At 38.3% G+C, this 24,972-nt stretch overlaps 1 protein-coding gene across 4 annotated transcripts in view; it reads left to right on the top strand.

Moving 5' to 3' along the window:
- Fhl1 (four and a half LIM domains 1) overlaps positions 1-24,972 on the top strand; it is a 59,921-nt gene that overhangs the window by 1,659 nt on the left and 33,290 nt on the right. For all 4 annotated transcript variants that reach the window (XM_087202123.1, XM_004862335.4, XM_087202124.1 and 1 more), the window contains exon 2: positions 17,622-17,694. The gene's annotated coding sequence lies outside the window, so the exon portion shown is untranslated. The remainder of the gene's footprint in view (positions 1-17,621; positions 17,695-24,972) is intronic.

Raw genomic sequence — 24,972 nt, 5'->3', positions numbered from 1 at the left:
CAAGTTTAAATTACGGGCCCCTTGGAATTTTATAAAGCTTTGCGTCCCAGCTCATCCCCAGAAACAGACCCTTCCCATTCCTTACATTGAAAAAGCAAAGGCTTCTAGGATGGTAGCTTTGCCTGTGGAAACTCAGGCTCATATTTGCTTAAGAAGAAGACATATTAAATAGGCATCAGCCTTTAATGTGGTAGGACTGTAATACTTTCCCAATTTAATTCCATAAGGTTCTAATCTAGTCTTTACTTTCTGTCATTAAAAAATGCATATTTAACATTTTAAAGGGTAAATGTCATTTTTATGCAACAGGAAATTGGTCAGATATTTGGGCCATGATTTGTGCAAACCACCTCACTGTAAGTACATAGTCTAAGACTACCATATAAATTCTGTAACCATATAGGGTTTTTGATATTCTAGGCTGCCATTTCCATATTTAACTTTTGGAGAAGGAAACTTTTTTTTCAACCAAGTCTAGATTTTCAAGTGAAACTTTTAAGAGATTCTATAAGATTTAAATGGGTAAAATTTCTCTTGTGTAGTATCAGCACACTGGAACCAATTTAATAATATGTTAAACTAAAAAATTACTTGAATAAGATAAGTACTTTGTTTACTGGAAATGTTCAAGTGGAAATAGAGTTTGAGTCTGGAAGATTGATGAAAATGTAATTATTTACGTAACTGTATGTACCATGTCTAAAATTTATGTGATATGTTTTCTGTGTACACTTAACAGTGAAAACAGCATACTTTTAAATACCTAAGTCTGATTTGTTTTCCTCTGAGGAACAGAATGCTGAAAGAGGTAAAATCTTTTACAAAGAACAGTGTGTTGGAGGGAAGTGACCCTCAAGTTTCTCTCTAGGTAAGAGGAGTGTGTTTTTATCTGCCTTTTTAGAAACTGTTCCTCCTATGGGACAGGAGAGAAAAAAAAAAGATAAATTTCAAAAGTTAACAGAAGTATGATCAGTTTATCTTTCTGAATATTCCTTAAGATTTTGCCAATATCCATTCAAAAGGTTATTTGTAAATCAAGCCTTTTGTAGGAAATGCACCCTCACCTCTAAAGTTTTGGGCATTTTAAAAAATAGCCCTTTGTTGAAGGAGCAGCAGCTAATCTGAGACTGATCCCTGTTTCCTCTCTCCACCTCTCAGTTCCCTTCTCCCCCTCTGGTGCCAGTAATATTGGCTTTTATAACCTAGTGGGAGTTGAACAAATGTTCCTGCTTGCTTGAACTTTAGGCCTTATCTATTTGGCTGCTTTCCCTAACTTTTGCCTACACATTTTTTCCTTCGTTAATTGAAGTACCCAGTTGTTTGGATTTGGGGTAAAAGGGAGTTAGATTGTAATCATTTTCTTAAGAAATCTTTTCTTGCAGCTCCCGTTGGACAAGAGCAAAGAAAGATTCTCTTTTTGTTAGCAAAGTACTTAATTAAACAGAGTATATGAGTATTTGTTTATTCAACAAGCATTTATTGAGTTACCTCCTGTGTTGGAGGCTCTTATTCTAGGTTCAGGGATACAAACTGAATAAGAAATGGCTCCTGCCTTTCTAGTATTGTTATTAAATGAAAAATAGTGAATCTGTAGTGTATAAACAAGAGCTATCTGGAATCTTTTGGACATTAACACAGTCACTATGTACATGCTTCAGCCATGCACAGTGGAGTCATTTCTTTCCAGTGACTTATTCACTGCATAAATTTGACCTCACCTTCCCAAGTAAGAAAGACATGCTTTTTCATTTTGGGTAATGCAGTCACCTCTTCGTATCCTTGGATTCAGTCAACCAAGGATTGAAAATATCCAGGGAAAAAATTCCATCTTTATTGAACATTTACAAACCTTTGTTTTTTCATATTATTTTTCCCTACACAATATAGTGTAACAAATATTTACGTTATGTTAGTAATTGTGAGTCATTTAGAAGTCACTTAACTATACAAAAGGATGTGTATAAGTTATATAAAAATACTATGGCGGGGCCGGGGATTTAGCTCAGTGATTCCGCTGCCTGCCTCACAAGCGGAAGGTCCTGAGTTTGATCCCCGGTACCAAAAAACCAAAAATACTATGCCTTTTTATATAAGGTACTTGAGCACCTGTGGATTTTGGTATCCACAGAAGATTCCTAGAACCAATCCTCCGTAATGTAATCTGGTTTATAATTCATTTTAGAGTCTGTAGTCTCTTCCTTTTTAAAAATATTAATCAATGCATAATTATATTTATGGGATACAGTGTGACGTTTGGTATATGGATGAAATGTATAAAGATGCATTCTGCATGAAGCAAACAGACATAGCAGGTTTCGTGATGCTCAGATTCAGCTTGAGTCACTCTATGGAGAAGTGAGAAGTGGCTGACCAGCATCTGTTCATGTAATTTAGAGCACCTTCTGATGGCAAATTGGGCCCCCAGATTATTTTTCTGTGGTCAGCTTTGAATTATGGATAACAATGGATGATGGAGCCCAGAAGAGTGAATATTTCTAACTAGTAGCTCCATAAAACCTTTGACCTTCTAGAGGGCTACCCCCTGAGATCTTGGAGAATCCCTGAGTTTATGGATTGTGTTAGACCAATGATTTTCAGCCAGGAGGAGTTTTCCACACAGGGGTCATTGGACAGTGTCCACATGTTTTGCCAGATGCACCTACTGGCATCTAATGTAGCAGCCAGGGATGCTGCTTAAACATCCTGGAATGTACAGGTTAGCTGAAAACATCAATAATGCCAGTGATATAATTTCCTCCACAGAATGCTGTAAAACATAACTAGGAGAGTAGAGAACAGTAAGAGTGCATTCATGTCACTGAATAGTTGGCTGAGCTCACTTGAATAGTCTTAAAAGTAACTAGTTCCTGCATACCAACCTAAATAATGGACTAATTAACAGCTACCATTTATTGTACTGTGTTAGGCACTTGTATATATTATATATTCGCTTCATTTTATAATGAGGAACAAAGCTTAGAGAGGTAGTTAACTTGCTATAGGTCTCACAGCTGGTCAGGGTTGGAAGTAGAAATCAAAATTGAAATCATCTTATTTCTCTGAAGTTCATGGTTTTGAGCACAACTTCATACTGTCTCCCTTGAGGCATACACCATTCAAAATTTTACTTAACAAAATGAAAATTACTGCATGTCCTATATACCATTGAGCTTGCTTGAGAGTAATTAAAACTATGAATGTTAAATTTGATCGTAGTTGGAGTGTCAATGGATAGGTGGAAAGGAGGAACCAACACAAACTGAACCGACTACAGTTCTACTACCTACTACAGTCCCAGGAAGTTCACTAGTACACCCATTATCTAATTTGATGTTCACATTAACTCTGCAGAGTAATTAGGATGCACATTTTGCAGGTGAGAGTGAGAGAGTTTAGTGAAGTAACTTGCTGAGACTGTGCATTTTATAAGTTACAGAGTTGGAGTTTAAATTGATGTCCCACGACTAAGCTGCTGTCCTTTTTGCTTGATGTAAATGTTGATGATGAGCTGAGAAGCCTGAGACTAGACTAACTGGTCCTGGGTAAAAGTAATTTCAGAGGTAACTTAGTTCATGATGAATTTGCTGTATTCAGGTAGAGAATAGAGAGGTGAATTTTTGTACCTTACTCAACTGATGAGAGCTGAATTTGACAAAGGATTTGTTCTGGAGCTCTACTGAAAATGACACTGTTATTGTCATTTTGGAGAATGTCAGTTTTCATCTTACCCAAATTTTTCAGGTGGTGTTTTGATAGCCATGAACCCGGAGGACACCTGTGTTTATATCCTCTCAGAAGTTCACCTTCAGCCTTCCTTAGGACTGTAGAACTCTATAATGACAGTATTTGAGTTTGTCTTCTTTTTACATAATTTAAACATTTGTGCTTGTTACGGATGTTTTTATAATAAACATCATCAAATTCATAGTTGTGTTTTCCATATGGGGGTGTTTTGTTTTGACAGCTAAATATTTATTTTAACTTGTGATGTGTTTTGTTTTAGGGCATAGAAGAGGAAGAATTTTTAACAGCCCAATAGCAATCATATTTTGTCTGGAAAGCAATTTTTGTGTGCGTGGGCAGAAAAAGGACCTTGTGTTTCATTTCATTTACTTTAAAATTGGAAAGGAATTTTAACCATGATTCTCAAGGGCCAGGATGCTGAAAAAAAGAACTGTTATTTAGATAAAATGCATGTTTTGATTTCCACATAGGACTGTGAGCCATAGATTCTGATTACAATAATATCCTGATTCTGACTACAGCACTCAGCCACTTGGATATTCAGCCACTTTGTGCAGATAAGCATGGTGATGCTGCCCGATCTTGTCCGCCTCCCCAATGATTTTATTTAATTTTTATTTTTTGTGGTGCTTGGGATTGAATCCAGTGTCTCGCACATGCTAGGCAAGTGCTTTACCTCTGACCTATCTCCCAGTCCTACCCCACTGATTTTAGGGTAGACTCCAGAGATGTGGTAAAATTTTTAAGACAGCATAATCCTTTGGAAAACCTTTTTCCAATGATAATAAAAAGTAGTACTTACCACTGTGGGAAAATGTGGAAAGTAGAGAAAAGCCTCAAGAAGAAAATAAAGATCAGGCATAATCCACTACCCAGAAAATAGTGACAATATTTTTGTCTTTAAAAATACAGTAAATTTTGATGGTAGATTTACTGCAAAATTTCCATCTTGTAAATATAAAGTTTTTTTTTAAAACTACTAAAAGATTTTTTGAGTGGTTTCTGCATCTGTACATAGAGTTACGATCATAATACGAGTGAAATGGGAATTCTGCCAGGGAGTTAGAAAACTATTAGGACTTCCGCGTGTCAGCTGTCTAAAGAAATGATGGCTCCTTCACATTTCTCCTCCTCCAACTTATTAATAGAATTTCAATATTAGATGGTGCTATCACAACCCTTCCTTCCCTTCATTTTATAGATGACAAAACAGACTTAATGAGATCAAGCAGCTGATACAAGATCATATGTTAATGTCAGGTTTGAATTATTTTCCACTTTGCATTTTTAGGTCTTTTCCATACACAGGTAAATTTGTATTTCCTAATTAAAAAGACTTCACAGTCATGAACTTTTTGGTGGCCTGTCAAAAGAACAAGCTTTTATGGTGGAAATATATTAACTATTCTAAAGGTTATCACAAGCCCAAGTATTTCTTAATTTTGGAAAATGACCAAAATATTTGTGAGCAACACAGGAATTTTTTATATTACTTACTGAGTTAAATTAAGTATTAGTGATAGAGAACTTCTTGTATCCATCTAGCCCTCAAGTTTAATTTCCCCTGGCCTATTGGGCAAGTGCCAGAGCAGATCCAGTATGTCTCTAGGTACTGGAATAAAAAATGACTTGAGTCTTTAGACGTGGTAGCCTGGAAGACCACAATTAGAGCTATTGCTTCATGAAAAATGGTTTTTCCTCTATGAAATGAGATGTCTGTTGAAATTATAGGAATGATATTTTAAAGATTGCATCTGTTTCTAAACCTAGGTCGAAAGTTAAATTATAGCAGATTGCAGGCAGGCAGCATCATTAAAATAAAGCACACAGACTCTTGTTCTTAGACAAAATAAGTTCTTTAACTCCCCCTGCCCGCCACTCTTTATTTCTTTCTGTGGTTGTGTGGGTCCGTCTCTCTGGCTTCCTTTACCTATAGCTATTTTACTCTCAGGGTGACTTTTTTCAGCCCCTGTGACAGCCCACTTTCCTTTTTCCAGGCTCTTGGTTTACCCAGATCCTTCCAGCACATTCATCTGCTCCTGCATCATTCTCTTACCCCACTTTGCCAGTGTTACACAGTTACTCTATCTAGACTGGGCCAGAGCTGGTTCTCAGCTTTGGATGGACAGGGGAGCTGATCTCCAGGGCAAGTTTGAAGTGAGAAGAGCTGGTGTCATTCTCTACAGAAATGACATTGACAGGATAGGTTAAAATACATACAGAGGTTGTATAGGCTTAAGTCTATGAATACAGAATTACAGTATTTCTTTACAGCCAGGGCCTCAAAAAATGCCAAAGCTACATGAAGTAATGAAGATAGATACCCATTGCCAGTGGTTTAACACGTGAATGAGTAAGAAAATTTTACCCTTGTCTAGTAATGTGTTCTAAGTAGTATTTGCTCTTGTTCATCATTTCCTGCTAACGAACACTTGTATCATCAATAAGGGGCCATCTCTTCCTAGCTCCCTACAGTACACTGTATTTCTCTTCTGAAAATAGATTTTCCTCTGGATGTAAACAGTGGTATAATTATCTCATATTTGAACTACTATAGAAATAAAATGCAAAGAGAGGAGATAAACACAGACTGTGGTTTTCAATGGGGAGAATTCCAGAGAAAAGAACAATCAAAATAAGGCATCTTCCTTGTCAGTGCTTTACTGCTTGTGAAATTTGCATTTTGTTTACCCATATAAAATATGTTATACAGATTTCAAGACATAGAATGTTCCATAGACACTATAATCACAATAATTTGTGATTATAGTTTTAGATTTACTTTCATACTAAAGAAATGATAGCTGGAAATTCACAGATTTTATTGATAAAGTTGTTTTGATGAGAATGTTACAAAACTAAATCTGTATACTTGATTAGTTAATAAGTCTTATCACTCACTTTCAATTTTAGAATGTGGTTAAGGCTCTGCTGGACTCTTGCCAGATTTGAAATGTGTGATGTATTAAGAACATGAAGGGTTGGTTTTACAATTTAATCTGCCAGACCTAGTTTTATGTACTATTCTTGTTTGTAAAGCTGATTGTGAGCATCTGCCTATAAATATAATCAATAATCTACACTTTGATGTGGCCAGGGGAGCTGAAGTAATGAGTCTCTCTTCCCCGATTTCTTAGACACTAAGGAATACACACACACATACATGGGGAGATATGCAAGTTATAATGCGGATTTTATATCAGTAAACAATAGTAGTGGATTTAGAGAATTAACAAAATACATGCTTTTTCAATACTTTCTAAGAACTACCTTGTAAATGATTATAGTTTGCAATACTGAAAATGATAAAATAATTGAAGTCCTTAGTATGATAGCTTCTAGAAGCTAAAGAAGCCTTTTAAACTCCCTGTCAAAGATGCTATACTTCCAGATGGCAGGATCGATACAAGTTTCCAAACCCTAGACCTGTTTCCTTGTGGGCAGTAAGAAGCCATGCTTCTCTTAAGGAATGAACTGGAAAGGAATTTTTCAGTGTTGTAAGCACACCTAATCATACCAAGGAAAGAAACCAAGCAGCTAAACTAATAGAAGGAAGTGAAAGTTTATACTTACATGTATAGATGAAGTGGCTGACCTTTGTTAGAACTACATTTAATATATCCATTTTATTGACTATTTCCCTACAACAAACTGCATCCACTTAAAACCTACAATTTGATGAGTTTTAGCAAATGTTTGTAGCCATAGTCAGGTTGTGCGTATTTTTCATCCCTCCAAGTTTCACCATGGCCCTTTTGTAATACATTATTTCTTTGCCCCATTTCTAAGCAGCATCTGATCTGCTTTTGCACGACAGCCACATTCCAAACTAGCTTTGAAACTTTGTGGATCCTGTATACAACAATCAGATTTATGTCCCAAGTGCAATTCTATGCATTTAAGGTAAAATAATATTTTTTTTGTATTAAATCCTTTTATTGGTACATTGTAGGTATACAACACAATTACATTTCTCATTGGGAATTGTACCTTTATATAATGCATCTTGGTTCTTATTTTTTCCCCATTCCTAGCCCTCCCTTCACGCCCTCCACCCTTCCCTATTTACAAAGACTTTTTTTCCATTTTTTCCATTTCTCATCATAAGGTAAAATAATATTACAGAGGAATTCTAGGCATTGATTTTCTAGAATCTTTTACTCATTGCCTGCAAGTAAATAATGTAGCAAATAGTCTTATTACATACTTGGATCAAAGGAAAATTACAGTCAAGAGAGAGATGATTCAGATAAACAGAAGAGCCTTATATGTTCTTAAATAGGGTCAGTGAGATGTTAAATCCTGGAAGAACAGGAAAAAATAAAATTCAATTTTGCTTCATTTATTTGTAAAGTAATAAATGAAAGGAGAATAAGGGTTTTACATTTGTATGCAGTCATGCGTTTAAAAAAGATGGGTATATTTTCTGAGAAATGTTAGGTGATTTTGTCATTGTACAAATATCAGAGTGTACTTATAGATGGCATAGCCTACTACTCATCTAGACTGCAGGTTCCTGGGCTCCAAACCTGTACAGCATTTTATTGTACAGAGTACTATAGGCAGTTGTAACAGAATTATGCATGTAAACATAGAAAAGGTAGAAAAATATTACGCAATAGGAAATTTTCAGCTCCATTATAATCTTATGGGACCACTCAAATATATAGTCCATCCTTGACTGAAATGTTAATGTGGCACATGACAGTATGTCTATACCTCCAGCCACACATACACACACACACACACACACACACACACAAAATCATTTTATAGGAATAACAATCCTTTGAGCCCTTCAAAAGATTTGAAGCAGGCTTCAGAGGGCATTTTCTGTGCATAGAAAGTATACTATCTTTACATGCATTTATGTGCAGAGCAGACTTTTAATATGCCAAATATTATCTTCTTAGCAATATATTCAGTTGGGCAATTTAAGAGGTACCATACTGAGATGTAATTTGTCCCCCTTTCATTCCCTCAGAAAAATTCAAATGTCAAAAAATGTCTGGTTGTCTCTGTTCAATGGCTGTTGCTATGGTCTGCATCTAGTGTCCTTCTGCCCCTCGGATTTCTACTGTTTCTGCCCTCTCTGTCTTCCTTCCCTGATTTTTTCAATGTGTCTTTCCTATCTCCTAATACTACTTCTTGCATGGCTCTGGTTTGTCAGGACAAGGCCATTTTCATAAACATCTCCAGACTAAAAAGACAACAGACTTAATTCCAACATGTCAGGGAACATCTCAGGGGCTGTGTTTCTTATTTTTCATTTTGTGACCCAGTAACTGCTAACTCGTTTGGAGCTCTACTGAATGTTGGATGGTTGTGAAAGGGTGATATTTGGGTGGTCAAAGTTGAGTTTATTTGTTGGGCTATGGTATGAGAGTCTTGAAACCATAAATCATTAAAAAATGAATGATTTATATTATAAATCTATAAAACTTTATTTGACAAAGCTAAAGCAATCAAAATGGTCTTGAGGTACGGGGATTTATTGTTCCTCAGACTCGAAAGATATTAAAAACCCTTTCAACATTTGTGAAAACCCCAAAAATTCTTGATACAGAGGATCAACCTTAATGCAAAGTAGGACTTTAGTTCATAACATGTTAGTATTGGCCCATCAGTTGGGGCAGGCATACCACTCCAATGCAAGAAATTAATGATGAGAAGTTACAAGGATGACTTTGAGGAGGTATATGGATACTGAATGCTTTCCACGCAGCTTTTCTGTAAACCTAAAACTGCTCAACAATAGTCTGTTAAGTAAAAACTGTTTATACATTTGAGTTTCAGAAAAACAGAATATATGAGGTACTTTTTGTTGCTACCTCATAGATTAAAGTCTAGTGTTTGTTCGAGATCTCACGAAAGCTTGGCAGTAGTGCCAAATGCCGTGCCTAGAAGCACAATAGGCAGTAAATGGGTCACTGTGAGCACTGGCTTGGAGCCTTTCTTGTCTGCCACCCGCTGGTATGTCATGCCATCCTGTGGTGAAGGCCTAGACTTGACCATTTCCCTGCCCTACTATCCAGTGAGCCCTGTTTTGACCCTTACATTTGTGGTGTCACTAGAAACAGTCAGTTGGTGAGTTTCTGAGCCAATACGCAGGTCAGAGTGCGATTGCTTTGGGCCCACAGCTATTGTGTGACTTGTAAATGTTCTTTTTGAACATTTCTATCCACAGTTCGTTGAATGTGCAGGTGTGGAACCTGTGGCTATAGAAGGGGCTTTCGGGGCAGGTATGTGACAGCATCCTCTTGCTTTTGCTGCTCACTCACCTATTTCTTACTATCCTTTGGCTCCTCTTCCTTCTGTTACCTCTTTACTCTTAGTCCAGTTGTTTTTTTTCTTTTTTTTTTTTTTTTGGTACCAGGGATCGAACTCACGTCCTTGTGCTTGTGCAGCAGGTGGCGAAACCACTGAGCTAAATCCCCGGCCCAGTCCAGTTATTTTTAAAATTGTTTTGTTAAAGGAAAAGGAGGGCTTCAGCATGAATAAAAATTTGGCCAAAATATTCAAACTACCAGAATGATGTACTTGACAATTTTTGACATTTGTATTTTTTTTTTTTTTACTGCTGTAATGGTTCATCCAGTATAAAATGGGAGCTTAGGTACTTTGTAAAGGTTTTCTGACGTGCAACTTGAAATGGAATTGTTTCACCTCATAATTGTTTCACTATGTGGTTTACCTGTCCCTTTTGAAATGTGTCATTTTTCTTTATACGTTTATTTTATCATTGTCTCCATAGCAGATAATGGCAGCATGCATGTTGATGTGAAGAATGTACTCTCTGGCTAATTGGTGGAAGCAGAGATGTGCATTTACCATAGTGTAAGGGAACAGTTTACAGAGTGCCAAACCCTGCTTTTGGCAAGTATGTGGCTGAGTGCTTCATAAAATGTAAATCAACAAGTGTTTATCCAATGCTTACTCTAATGTGCAAGGCACTTTGCTGGCACGCCAGGTGCTGTGGAGAATATCAAGAGGCATCTTTTCAAGCAAGTAATGTCCATTCTAATTGGAAAAGCTGGTACAGACAAGTTAAGGGTGTGGTGGAAAGAGTTGAATTGAATGGGGTGGGGAGCAGGGACAGTCAGGAGTTCTGAATCCTAGCACGAGTTCTGCCACTAACCAGATCCTGTGGGCAAATCACTTTCCCCGATCATGGTTTCAGTTTGTTAAAGGGGATTGGATAATCTCTAAGACCATGTATAGATTGGTTCATAAATGTGGGAGATTCCAGAAGATGTCACATTGTCTTTTGCCAAATGAGTTGTAAAGGTTAAACATCTCTCAGTGCCCAGATTTTTGGATTTTCAGATTATGGATTCTCAAATGGTAAAGTTTATACAAATATTCCAAAATCTGAAAACAATTCTAAATCTGAAATATTTCTGGTCCTACGATTTCAGGTAAGGGATACTCAACCTATACTTGTGATGATTACCATTATATGTATATGGATACATGTATTTATACTATACAATTATACTAATTGTGATTATGTATAGATCACTGTTTCTTAGAATGGAGCTGGTGGATCGTTAGCATGAGTATAACCTGTGATCTTGTTAGAAATGCAGATTTATGAGCCCAGACCTGATGAGTCCAAAATACTAGGGATAGGGCCCAGGACTCTTGAGTTTTAACAAGATACCCCCTCCCTCGGGAGACCTAATGCCCACTGAAGTTTGACAACTATGAGCTGTAGGAACTTGGGGCAGTGGTTCTCAACTTTGGCTGCATTATATTCATTTGTGGAAACTTTGTTGGGGGTAGGGTATTGTCTTAGTCTGTGTTGCTATAACAAAATGCCTGCGAGTAGGTGATGTAAATACCAGAAATTTATTTCTCACAGTTCTGCAGGCCAGGCATCCAAGACCAAGGCACTGGCAGGTTCCATTGTCTGGTGAAGGCTGCTCTGTGCTTCTAAGATGGCACCTTGCTACTGTGTTCTCAAGAGTGGAGGAATGTTGTGTCCTCACACGAAAGAAGGTGGAAGGGCCAAAGGGTTGAAGTCTTCTGTCTAGCTCTTTTAGGAGGGCACCTAACCCCTTTCCTGCAGGCTCTGTCCTCCATGATCTAATCACCTCCTCAAGGCCCTAGCACTTAACAGTATGTTGGTGATTAAGTTTCAAAATGGATTTTAGAGGGTACAAAACCATTCAAACTATCACAGCAAGGAAGGTGGGGAGAGCTGTTAGAGGGACGAAAAGAAGGAGGAAACTTTGGTGGGGGCGTCCTAGACTACTGTGCAGTGTAAGCAGGTTTGCAAAACCATCAGTAGTTTTCCTGCCTTGGCAACCTGGCTTTGCAGCCTCTGGCTCAGAGCCATCCTGGGGAAGTATGGCCAGGTCCAAGTTCAGCACTGGGAAGATGTGCTAAGTGGGAAAGAGACTACATGTGGTGAAAAGGTTGAAAGGCAAGAGGGCTAAATGCTGAGTGAGGCCTCTTCATAAGGGCCTTAATCCCATTCGTGAGGGAGGAACCTTCATGGTCTAATCACCTCTTAAAGGGCCCATCTCTTAATAATATGTTGGCCAATAAGTTTCAACACCTGAATTTTATAGGGCTCGCATTCAAACCATAACAGGCACCTAGACATCAGTAGTTGCCATAGCTCCCATGGTGCACCAGTTTTGAGAATCACTGGTTAAGGAAGAACAGCATGAGCCGAAGCACCTTTCATTCTCGAGTAGCAGTGAGCCTCAGAGACAAGGAGTCAGCCAAAGCCATCGCTGAATGTGGAAAAGGTGAAATTGAGCCACAATCCTTGAATCTCAAGCTAAGAAATTTAGCCCTGATAGTGGAGGAAGGTTTTGGGGAAAGGGAGTGATACCTTTGAGTCGGTACATTTGAGAGATAATTCTGACAGCTATATGAAGAAGAGTGCATGCCCATCCTTAAGTCTGATTAAGCAGTCTCAGTGTGAAGTGATAGTGGGTCAAATTAGGACTGTAGAAATGAGATCATAAGGAAGGAAAACCATGAAAGCTCTTTTGTGAAAAATGGGCAGGGTTTGCTAAGGGTCATGGGGCAACAGGTCTTATAATGTCTTTGGTTCAGGAGTCCCTTGCTTTGATGTAGTTCTAATTTTTTTTTTTTTTTTTTTTGGTATCGGGGATTGAACTCGGGTCCTTGCGCTTGCGCAGCAGGCGGCAAAACCACTGAGCTAAATCCCCAGCCCTATAGTTCTAATTTGGAAGGTGGTCTACAGCAAGTTATATAAACACAGAGAATTATCGTCACCTAACAAGCTCCTCTTGGTCATCATGTCAGGGAATAATGTGGTTTTGCTTAATGAAGGAATGCTTGGAGTTGTGGGAAAGTTGTAAACTTGGCAATGACTAATTCAAGCCTCTCAGCCAATTAAATGAATTTTTATCATTTGTTTTATTTGGGAGCTGCTATAATAGTCATTGAGAAGACATCGATCTCCTTATTTTTAAAACAAAACAAAAATAGCATTGAAGATTAGGGCAAAGGACAAGAATTTTCCAGGTTCTACCTTTTGACTTTAGCAAATATTTGTCACTCTATTTTTCTTGCTGGATTTCACCATTTGACTTGTTTTTTCTTTGTTCTTAATGCCTTATAATTTTAGTTTCCTTTATTCTACTTTCAATGGTTTTTAAACTAAATATTCTTAATGTTTTAGTATGCCTGTCAAGAAATAAGCACATATATTCTTCTCCCTTTATGACCAAAAAATTCCTTTTTAAAAATTTTTTTGGTGCTGGGGATGGAACCCAGGGCCTTGTGCATGCTAGGCACATTCTGCCACTGGGCTACACACTTAGACCCCCTGACCAAAACATTCTTAAAATTTGCCTCTAGAAACAGCCCATGGAAAGATCTTTTTGATATTTATTTGGGGAATATTAGAGGGCACTGCTTACTCTTCCACCTTCTGTTTAGTTTATAGGTCAGGCCACATCCAGTAAAGATATTTACTAGTTTGAAAACCTATAAAAACAGATTCAGTTTTTTTTTTTTTTTTTTTTTTTGTGGGAGGGGACTGGGGATCGAACTCAGGACCTTGTGCTTGCAAGGCAGGCGTGGTGCCACTGAGCTAAATCCCCGGCCCCAGATTCAGTATTTTTAAAGGTTATGTATATACTAACGCAAAGTTAAAAATGGTTCATTACTCTAATTCTGATAAATCTGTGCAGTTTTTAGTGTTTTTAAGGAACTGCAAAAGTCTGTGCGAAAATCTGGACTAATCACACCTAGTAGACACCTTTTAAAAATATAGTTTATCTTTCCCAAATTGAATAAGGATGAAAACTATCTCTTCAAATGTGAAATATAGGGATTATATTATATAAAATAAATGCAGAAGCGTGTATGGAAATAAATGATTTTCCAGAGAATAGAATATATCACCAGCTATACTCTATAGCAAATCTCACTATAAGGACACAAAATGGGAATTTATTATATTTCTCTAGCTGGTAATATCCTTCTTTGTGTGTGTGTGTGTTGTGGTGCTGAGGATTGAACCCAAGACTTTGTGTGTGCTGGGCAAGTGCTTAACCTCTGAGCTACACCCCTATCTCCGTCCTTTTAGTTTTTGTTTACCTATTAAATTAATATGTCATTAACGATTTGGTTATGTTGCAGATCATTAACAATTTAGTTATGTTGGAATTACTAGAAATGAGATGTTTCATCTGAACTGTTAATTTTGAATAAATTATTTTGCTGAGTGAGAGCCAATTTATCAGTTTTTCTGCTAAAGGAAATGAGCCAGTGGCCATCTCAGCTGTATTTATTACTGCATTTTATGGTAACACTGAAAATGTATTTTTAGTGGTGCAGATGCTGGTGTTTGTGACTCTCATAGGAGCCCAAGTAGGTAAATAAAAAAAAGTAGGGTAACTGAGAAGTCTGTTCTGCCCATTGCTATCACAAGTGTACCTAATTAAGAAGATGTTTGGGGTTTACCCGCTCTTTGATTTCTTAGGTGAGAGAGAATATGCTGAAGGACATGATTAAGGAACGGTTGCCATGGCAATCACATTCAAAGAATCTAGAGGAGACAGTGAATCCCTGGGGGATCATCCATTTGATTGATTCAACTGGTTTTTTAAATTCATTCAAACAGCTGTTGTCTCTGGATTTTATTTTTCCGTGAAATTCACCCAATTGATTGGTGATTTGGGGATCATTTAAGCTTGACTTTAAGTACTGATATGGTCATCAGTGTCTATGACCAGAATACTTTGGTTAAACCTCAAGGAAAGTTGGTGGTATGTATTAAACGTCACTAAAAAATAACTGCTGGCCTATTCAGGAATAATATGAATGGTTTGTCTAATTTCACTTACTAATTCTGTCAGGGTGGATAAGATTAACATTTATTTTAAAGCATGACTGACCCTGAAGTGTTTGGGTTTTATTTTGGATTACTTTGCTGTCATCGTATTTTACCCGGTGCGTTTGGCTGCTGCTCTGTTTTCATTCTGTGACTTGTGCAATATTGTCAACACAATTTGTATTATGTCTAGTCGGAGCCACAGTTATCTGCTGCAGTTTGAAAAATACACACAAGTATACCCACCATGAGTGTTTTCTTCCTCAGAGCCCCAAGTAGTGTTACACACTAATACAATAAAGTGAAAAGGAGGCACAAATGCAGTTCACGTCTCACTGTAGGTTTTTCTCCTTTGTGGATTCATTCCTGATAGGGAACCTATAAAGTATGGAATGGAAGACTACTCTCTCAGGGCCCTGAGTAGGACCCAATTTTGAGAGCTTTGCCTTTGGGCCTTTCCCCCTTCTGCCCTCTGGATGATGTCAGGGAACAGGAAATGCAAGGAAGTCCTCTGAAAGGGATAGCCAGGGTCCTGGTCTGGTTACTAGAAGGTAATTTCCCTGTCCCTTCCCCAGCTGTAGCCCTCTAAACTGGAACTTAGAGGCAGGAACACAGCAGGCAGGGAAGGCATCGGCAGGGCTGGCATCTGAAGAAGGAAGCTATTCTGACTCCTTAAGTAGAGACCCAGATTCTTTAAAGTAGAAGCCAGTATGAATTGTATCCATCTCCAGGAAAAATCAATTCCAGGAGGATGAGTAGGATGAAATAGGATATTAAGGCTGGCATGGGAGGGATTCAGGTTGGAAGTTCAAATGGGGTTGAATCTAAAGAGAAGTATGTTTGGTGCCAGGCATTTGTGGCAGTGTAGGAGTTTATTATCCAAGTTTGATAACATTGTGACTCTTTTCCTGCTCTACTATTAGTGATAAGTATGCCTGTAATATTCAGTGAGTGCCTTGCATGCCCTTAGCTCTTTGTCAGGTAAGTTGCCATTGTAAGGCTCAGAGGGGCTGGGCAGGTAGTGTGAGGTGGAGCCAGTGTTTGAACCCAGGCAGTCTGACTCTGGTAGCCTGGCTGGACAACGGCTGTGCCATGCTGTGATCCTGCTGCAGATGTGTGGAAGAGTGTGGTGCTTTCTAGAAAGAGTGAGTTCCATATGAGTGGAGTGTGGGTGGTAGGAGACAAGAAGGAACCGAGCCTTTTGTATATACATACCATGCTAAGTTCGGAGAGAGAGATTTTTGTCCCCACTACCAAGAAATTTAAAGTCCTATAGGATAGCCAGGATGTAACATGAAGTGTGTAATAGTGTTTATATGACAGAACATGAAAATATTGTTTCTACTTAAGCATTAGTGGGAAGAGGAGTTGAAGGTGTTCCTTTGAATTTAGTCACTTTAAACATTCTCTTCTGATTGTTAGCTCCTCACCACTGCCACAGATTTGCCTTCTCCTGGAATTTTGACCTGGCTGACAAGAGCCCTGTCCCTGTAGTCAACAGCTTTGTCCATTTTGAGTTAAGAAGAGTTGTCTTCAACTCTGACAGTTGTCATTTAGATCTCTTAGACAGAAGAACCCATTAGCCTATTTGAGTAACGGCTCTGGCACTTTATTGTCCAGTACCTTAATATTTCTTAAATCTGTAGCCACTGCCTATTTGATGTGTGGTCTGGAAATGGTTGGTGGAAGGGGGGAGTTCCAAGCCTGATTATAATCCTTAGTTTATGTTTGTCCTATTTCCATTGATAGTTCTTGAGAGCCACCTGCGTGCCAGGCACTGTTCAGGCTTTGGGGACAGCAGAGAAAAGCAGTGGGGGAGCTGCCTTTTCCTCTTGTGGAATGCGGTGGTGATGTGTTTAGGCCCATAGGACACAGGCCTGTGGGGAGGTTGTGTGGGCCTGGGGAGGGCAGCATGTTGTGGTAGACTGTGTCAGGGATGGGAACAGCACAGGGCACACCTGTTTCCTAGTGCTGCACAACCATCCACACTGGGATGAGCCTGCTCCCTCGCCTGCATCCTAATCCTGTTGTTGATTGGAGATAACTTCAGTGGTTACAGGCGCCTCATCTCCATGGCAGCACCTCTAAATATTCCTCTGGTGACTTGTGTTCTACATTCTAGCTGGATCTGAGCCCTCCTGTGGCAAAATATTCTAAAGATGTTAAAAGAGAGAGAAAAAAAAGCTCAACTAATAAATCTATTCTAATCGACTGAGTCATTTGTTTTGATTACCCGGGTGATTGCCAAATGTTAATTTAAAACTGAAATAGGCCATGAGCTCACTCCCCTAACAATGCTGAGTGTTTGAGCTAATACAGCTTGATAATGAGGGAGCCAGATCCACTGCCAGTGCTAATGTTATATGATAAACAGACATTTGGAGAAATGTGCAGAAAATCTTGGCAGTTTTCCGTTAACTCTAAGGGTTGTAAATAAAGTAGAATGTGTTACCATGAATCATTTCAAAGAAAGTTGACTTTTTTTTTAGAATTTATGACTTTTCTTCTAAAAAGGTAACTCTGACTCTTGATTCTCATTTTTTCCCTAACTTAGGCAATTGGAAGCTGTTCTCAACTGTATTCAGCCCTTGCCGAATACATCCAGCCCTCCACACATCCAGTGTGAGGTAAGTTTTACTAATTGCCACAAAATTCTTATGCTGATCTCCAAGCTTCCAATTTGTAGTGTTAGGGGCGGCATTGTACAGAGAACTTTGTTTGTACAGGAGGTTTTTAGAGGGTTTATTTTAATTAACCCAACCAATATCACTGCTTACCCTAAATATTAGCCCTCTCGGGAATGCCTTTGCAAGGGAAAACCTCTTTTTCTTTTAATTTGGGCCATGAAAAGTGAATCTGCGAGGCACAACAGAACCATTGGGTGGTTTGCTTGAGACTAAGGACCTTCTCATGTCACAGCATGAACAGTAGGGAGCAGGAAAGCTGCATGGAACAGATACGGGACGGAAGGAGGAGACTCCTGCTGGAGACCCAAGAAGTTGTGCTGATCAGACCAACCAGCAGGAATCTTTCTGCCCTGGGTAGAAGGGGCCAAGGTGTAGCATTGTCACTATAAAATACTGTGATAGGAATGCCAAGGAATGCTTTTGGGTCACATTAGCATGTGCCAGCATATTTAAAAGAATTTCCCTCCAGTTCAGAGCAGCCCTGCTGCATTGGGGTGAGCAGCCAGAATGTCCAGACCTTTTATTTCATTGGCCAGGCACCTGTGTTTTGACTGTGACCCATGATCGCATAAGGTCAGGTGTGGAATTTTCTACTTGTGGCATCATGTCAGTGCTCAGAAAGTTTCAGATTTTGGAGCACTTTGAATTTTTAGGTTTTCAAATTAGGGATGATACCTATTCACGCATAGATATTTTAAACCTCAAAGAGTAAAAATCATTGGACAAAGTTTTAGAAATGTTTAATCTGTGTTTTCTCCATTTTCTCAATTATGGTGGCAGTTGTAATCCCTTCCAAGAGCCAGGGTTTTAAACTGGCTGATGATAAAAGCCTCAGCAGCTGAGGTAGACTCTTCATCTTTGCTCTGAACCTTACCACAGCTCTCATTCAGAGATAGCCTTTACCTACCAAGGTTGTTTCTAAACTTAAAATTGTAGAAACGTGTCTTTAAAAAATCATAGATCTATCCTCAGTAAAGAAAATCAAAGCAGAACTACTTTGGCTCGAGCAGGAGGCTGTAACTTTGACCCTTCTCTGAGGAGTCCTACAGTGTTCATCTAAAGAGCAAAGATTTTAGCTCTGTGCATTTTTACAGCTCTTGTTTTTATTTTCCCACAGAAACTGAGACTAGATTATTTAAGTAAGATGTCTTCCTGTCTACTTAGTTTGAAGTGCCAGATAGTTGGAACCTGGCAATTCTCATGCACTGTTTGCCCCCAGGAATTCAACAGCAAGCTGCAACTTTGACATGCTTCATCAGTAGCAAACTTTCATAGGAACTATGGGGACTAGATGATGTTTTTTAAATGGTTTAGTTGAAATTTTCAAACTCATGTTTGAGGTAGTTTTCTAATACCAAGAAAATACCTCAATGATATCTGAACTCTGACCCAAATTTTGTGTTGTTTGGGTTTTCTTTGAGAGCAATGAGTTTCTCAAGTGAGTCAGTTAAATAGGATCTGTTAAATTGTGTTTCACTGTGACAGAAATACATAGCATTATGCAGTGGCAGCTTGTGTTCTTCCGTTCATTCAGCCCTACTGTGTGTCAGTCTAGAACTGTAGCAGTGTGCAAAACAAAAAGAAAAATACATTCGTGCCTGACATTCTTCAAATGTAGGACATCCCTACATGATTTTCTTTTCTGCAGATGAAGAAACTGACTTTGCTTTTTAAAAAATGACATTGCCCAATGTTAAGTAGACCATCCAAAGCCCCCATCTCTACTCTGATCTTTGAGCCTGTGATTTATGCCACCTCCACATGTACAAATAGTAAAGTGTGCCATAATGGCTGGAGCTGCAGCTGTGCCTGGGGCCCTGATGAACACAAATATAAACCATGCCCTTTATACTCTATTTTTTTGGTTTTTTGAGACAGGGTCTCACTATGTAGCCTAGGCTGGCCTCACAAACTCAAGGCAATGCTCCTGCCTCAGCCTCCTGAGTGCTGGGATTATAGTCATGCACCACCATGCCCGGCTTGCACTCTACTTTTTCAAAGTTTGCTTAGAATAATTGAACAGTTTAAGAAACTGTACTTTACAGTTTCCACACAAAGATACTTAAGTCTTTTAAAAATAATACTGTGTCCCATTTTAATATTACACTTATCAGTAGATAAAGTTTGTAAGTCAGAAACTTGAAATTACTCCATTTGTTTGTCTTTTAGTTTATGGAATATTTGGAACATAAACTTGACCAGAGCATAATCTCTAACAAGTGCATGAGCTGGGCTAAATATGAGTTATCTGTACTTTAGTAACGACAGTATTGTTAATTAATTAGACACATAGTTTGCATCTAGGAAATATTTGTATTGGTGGCATATGGTCATTTTCACTATTAATTTGGCAGTTTTTTAGTATTCAGAAACCACAGAATTATAAAAGACAGTAGTCATAATGATTTGATGTGTGCCGTTGATACTGATATGACTTCTCTTCTCAGACTGCTAGTAGTAGGCATGCAGATTGGCACAGATGGGTTACCCAGGCTTGAAGTTTCAAAGTCATCCTTCTAGTGTCACGGTCTGAAATTGGTGGGCTGGATCTGGCAAACAGAGGTATTCTTTTAAAATTTCCAGTGAGTGCTCCTAGCGCCCAAGAGGAGGCTTCCGGGCCACCATCCCACCACCAACCCCAGCACAGAGCAGGTGAGCCGCTCCCAGTGCCCAAGTGGAGGCTTCCCGGCCACCATATCACCACCACCCCCAGCACAGAGGAAGTGAGCCTCCGTGCGGGCTCCAACAGCAACTCCCCCCACACCCCCCCACCATCAAAATGAGAAAACACATAAACAAGTCTCAAAACCAGACTTCCAGATCACCTACAGCAACCCCAAAGGGAAATGAGATGGAACACTCTGATACTCAACAACCTGGACTCCCTGAACTGGCAACAAAAGAGGATCTGGAAAAAAGGAAATCAGAAATAATTTCTCACATAACAGCAGAGATTGTGCCCATAGTGCAAGACATGATTAATAAATCTAGAGAGGACACAGATAAAAAAAATAGAGGAGCTGAGGAACATGATGGAATCCCAACATAGGAAACAAATGGAATCCATAAAACAGATGGAAATAGATTTACATGACATTAAAAGCTCCATTGAAGCTGGGCGTGGTGGTGCACCCCTGTAATCCCAGCACTCAGAAGGCAGAGGCAGGAGGATCGCCAGGAGTTTGAGGCCAGCCTGGGCAACAAAGTGAATTCAGGGCCAGCCTGAACACAAAGGGAGACTGTCTCAAAACAAAACAAAACAAAACAACTCCATTGAAAGTATACTCAGGAGAATGAGCCAATGTGAGGACAGAATCTCAGATATAGAAGATAAGATTGCAATTAGTGACCAGGAAAAGAAAAATTTCTTTAAAATTGTAAGGGACCATGAGAAATCAATCCAGCAGCTGCTAGATGATGCAAAGAAGAATAACATAAGACTGATTGGAGTCAATGAAGAAAGAGGAGAGAGTGCAGATGACATAAAAAAAAACTGTTCACAGAAGTGATGGCAGAAAACTTCTCCAGTAGGGGAAAAGAACTTGACATACAGATAAGTGAGGCATATAGCCGTGATCAAAAAACTAGCTGTGCTCAAAAAAATCTACACATAAGCATATAATAGTTAAGATTCCAGAAACCCAACAGAAGAACAAAATTCTACAAGCAGTTAGAGAAAAGAAACAAATCACATACAAAGGAAAGCCCATCAGAATCATAGCAGACTTCTCAACTCAAACCCTCAAGGCAAGAAGAGCTTGGAGTGACGTATTTCAAGCCCTAAAGGAAAATAGCCTCCAACCCAGATTGATGTACCCTGCAAAACTATCTTTCAAAATCAATGGAGAAATAAGATACTTTCATGACAAAGACCACCTTAGGAACTTCATGAATACCAAACTAGCACTCCAAAAAATTTTAGACAATAACCTAGGAAAAGACAATGAGGATCACAACCCCAGGAAGCCCAGCAGAATGAATCCATCGGGCACAACAAAAAATTAAACACAAAGGGGGAGAATCCAACAAACAGAAAAAGTCATGACAATGATAAGTCAATACGTATCAGTTATAACCATCAATGTTAATGGTCTCAATTCACCAATCAAAAGAAAAAGACTGGCAAAATTGGTCAAGAAGCAAGATTCAACAATATGCTGCAAACAACAAACAAATATAATTCAAAAAGAAACTCATGGACTGAAAGTTAAAGGGTGGAAAACAATGCTCCATGTGACAGGAATCCGAAAAAAAGCAGGAGTAGCTATCCTCTTTGCAGATCAAGTGGATTTCAACCCAAAATCTGAAACACTTCCTGTCCCAAGAATTTCAGATAAGTGATAGTCAACTTGTATGTATAAATCTATTGTGTACATGTGTTTTCATTCCTCTTAAGTAAAAACTTAAGAGAACTGTTGGTTCTTAAAAGTAATACAAGAAATATCTATATTGTTTTCCAAAATGGTTTTGTTATTTTACATTTACATTAGCAGTAGTAGACAGTTCCAACTGGTTCACACCTAAGCTGACATTTGTTCTTGTAAAAGTTTTACCTTCATCTCCCTAATGAGTGTATAATCTGATCTTGTTATTGTACTGATTAGTATTTTTCTGATTCTAGTGTTGCATGCATGCCTTTCCTTGTGCTTACTGGCTGTTTTTTATCTTCTTGTATCTATTTTAATTGGGTTGGCTATTAATGAGCTGTAAGAGTTCTTTATATATTCTGGTCTTAGGTTATATGTATTATAAATATGGTCTGTTTAAGGACTACTTTTCATTTTTTTAACGATGTCATTTAAAGTTCTAATTTTTGAGGGAATCTCATTTATCAGTTTCTTTCTTGTATACATCATGTTTTTTGTATCCTAGGAAATTCTTGCCTACCCTAAATTCATGAACATTTTCCCTTATAATTTCTTCTTAAAGTTTTATAGATTTAGTCTTTCATATTTAGGTTCATAGATCCTTTCAAGTTATTTTTATGTATGGAAATAAAGGGTTGAGGTTAATTTTTTACATACGGATACCAGGTGTTCTAGTGCCATTTGCTGAAAACACTATCTTTTCCTCTGCTCTTGAATTGAGTTTATGTTCTACAAAATGTTAATGTTAAATAATCTTTCAAAACTCAGTGGGCCATATGTGTGTGTGTGTGTGTGTGTGTGTGTGTGTGTGTGTGTGTGTGTGTGGTTCTATTTCTAGATTCTTTGTTTTATTCCATTGATTTATATGCCTTTCCTTACGCCAACACTGCCTTGATTACTGTAGCGTTAGAGGAAGTCTTAAAATTAGGTAATAAATGTCTTCCAACACTGTTTTTTTTCTTTTTACTTTTCTAGGTTCTTTATACTCCTATATAACTTTTAAATTTCAATATCCAATTCTTTACTTATAGCAAGTATACATAGACCTGAATTTTTATATATACCTTGTGTTTTCTAATCCTGCTAAATTCAAATACAGGCTCTAGGGGCTCCTAGAGATTCCTTAGTATTTTCTCTGTAGATGATCATTTCATCTACATATAAAGATTTTACTTCTGCCGTGCCAGTCCTATCCTAATTGTGTCATTTTATTGCCAGACTATTGTGGTTTTGGCCTATGTTTCAAAATTTACTAGACAGATGAAGAGTAGGCATATGTGCCCTTGCTCCCCACCTTAGGGAGAAAGCATTGTATCTTCTCCATTCCTATAAGGCATTTTTGCTGGAAGCATGGAGTACTTGTCTTTAATCTGTTGAGAAGGTTCTGTTCTACTTCTAGTCTCCTGATAGCTTTTACTATGAACAGCTGTAGAATTTATTCCAATACTTTTTCTGCAACTACTGATAGGGTCATATGGCTTTTTCCTTTCCTCTGTTAAAATGATGACTTTTGGGGGTGGATCTTCCAATGCTGAACCAACACTGCTATCCCTATAATAAAACCACTTTCTACATACTGCCAGATCTGACTTCTAAGAGTTTGTTTTGTTAAACAAATTTTTATCTATGTTCATACTTTTTTCTTCTATTATCTTTATCCAGTTTTAGGATTAGCACAATGTTGCTTTCCTCAAATGAGGGGAGAAGGGTTCTTTCTTCTGCTTTAAATGTTTGATATAATTTATCAGTTAAAATGTGTATGAGCCTGTTCTTGTCATATAGGTAGTTTTTCAAGCTAGGAATATACTTTCTTTAATAGGTGCTATTCAAATTTGATATTTCCTCCAGAGTTAGTTTCATTAATTTGTCTTCCAAGGTACTTCTTAGAAGTTGTCAAAATCATTTCAAAAAAGATTTTTGTAATATGCTTTCTATATCCTTTTAAAATCTGTAAAATCTGTGGTAATGTCTCCTAGATATTGATATTATAATTTTAAAAATGTATAATTGATATTGTGCAATAGGAAGAAAACATCTAAAGGAGTAGGGGAAGTGGGAGGGGTAGGGGAAGGGAAAGAAGGGAAAAGAAAAAATGTGAGAAAAGCGAAAAAATGGAAACAAAGTCTTTGCAAATAGGGAAGGGTGGAGGGGGTGAAGGGAGGGCAAGGGAATGGGAAAAAAAATCAGAACTAAGATACATCATATAAAGTACAAGGTCTCAATGATGAATGTAACTATTTTATACCTAAAATGTACCAATAAATTAAAAAAAATAAAATTTCAAATGAATTGCCAGCATTTAAAAATTGAGAGTTTTCACATTTTTAACAATCCAGATTTTTAAACTTCTCTTGAAAATCTGAGATGATCTGGCAACACTGAGCCTGCATTCTTGTTCGCTATACTAGGTCGGAGCCAAATCACCACTGTACCCTCAGGTGGAGCATGAACTCTGAGTTTTGCCGCAGTCTCCAGCACTCTTGCTGTCTCCTTGACACGAGGACCATGTGTGGATGCTATTACTGAGGTGTTTTACTCATGTAGGGGATGTGAGTTTTCAACCTCAGTTCTAGGTGCAATTGAGATTGCAGACAGAAGCTCATCCTTTCTCTTAGAATGTCAGCTTGCTGATTTTCAGGTTCACTGTTGAGTGGTTCTCATTTTAAGGGGGCACTTTAAAAGGTTGATGGTCAGCTTTGGGGGACGGATACATTCTGATGGTACCTGATTAAGCGAAGGACCATCATGTGTTTTATCTCACTCTGGAAGATTCCTGTGGTTTCCCTCAACCCTTCCCATCTTTAATAGACAGATTCTGATGCAGCACATCTGGAGTAGGGCCTGAGATTCT

This window comes from Heterocephalus glaber, unplaced genomic scaffold, assembly GCF_053883595.1.
Source record: "Heterocephalus glaber isolate CG9 unplaced genomic scaffold, H.glaber_assembly_v1.0 deba00001764, whole genome shotgun sequence".
In the NCBI taxonomy this organism is placed as follows: domain Eukaryota; kingdom Metazoa; phylum Chordata; class Mammalia; order Rodentia; family Bathyergidae; genus Heterocephalus; species Heterocephalus glaber.
Note: the sequence above shows the minus strand (reverse complement) of the source record. Positions and strands in the feature narration are given on the sequence as shown.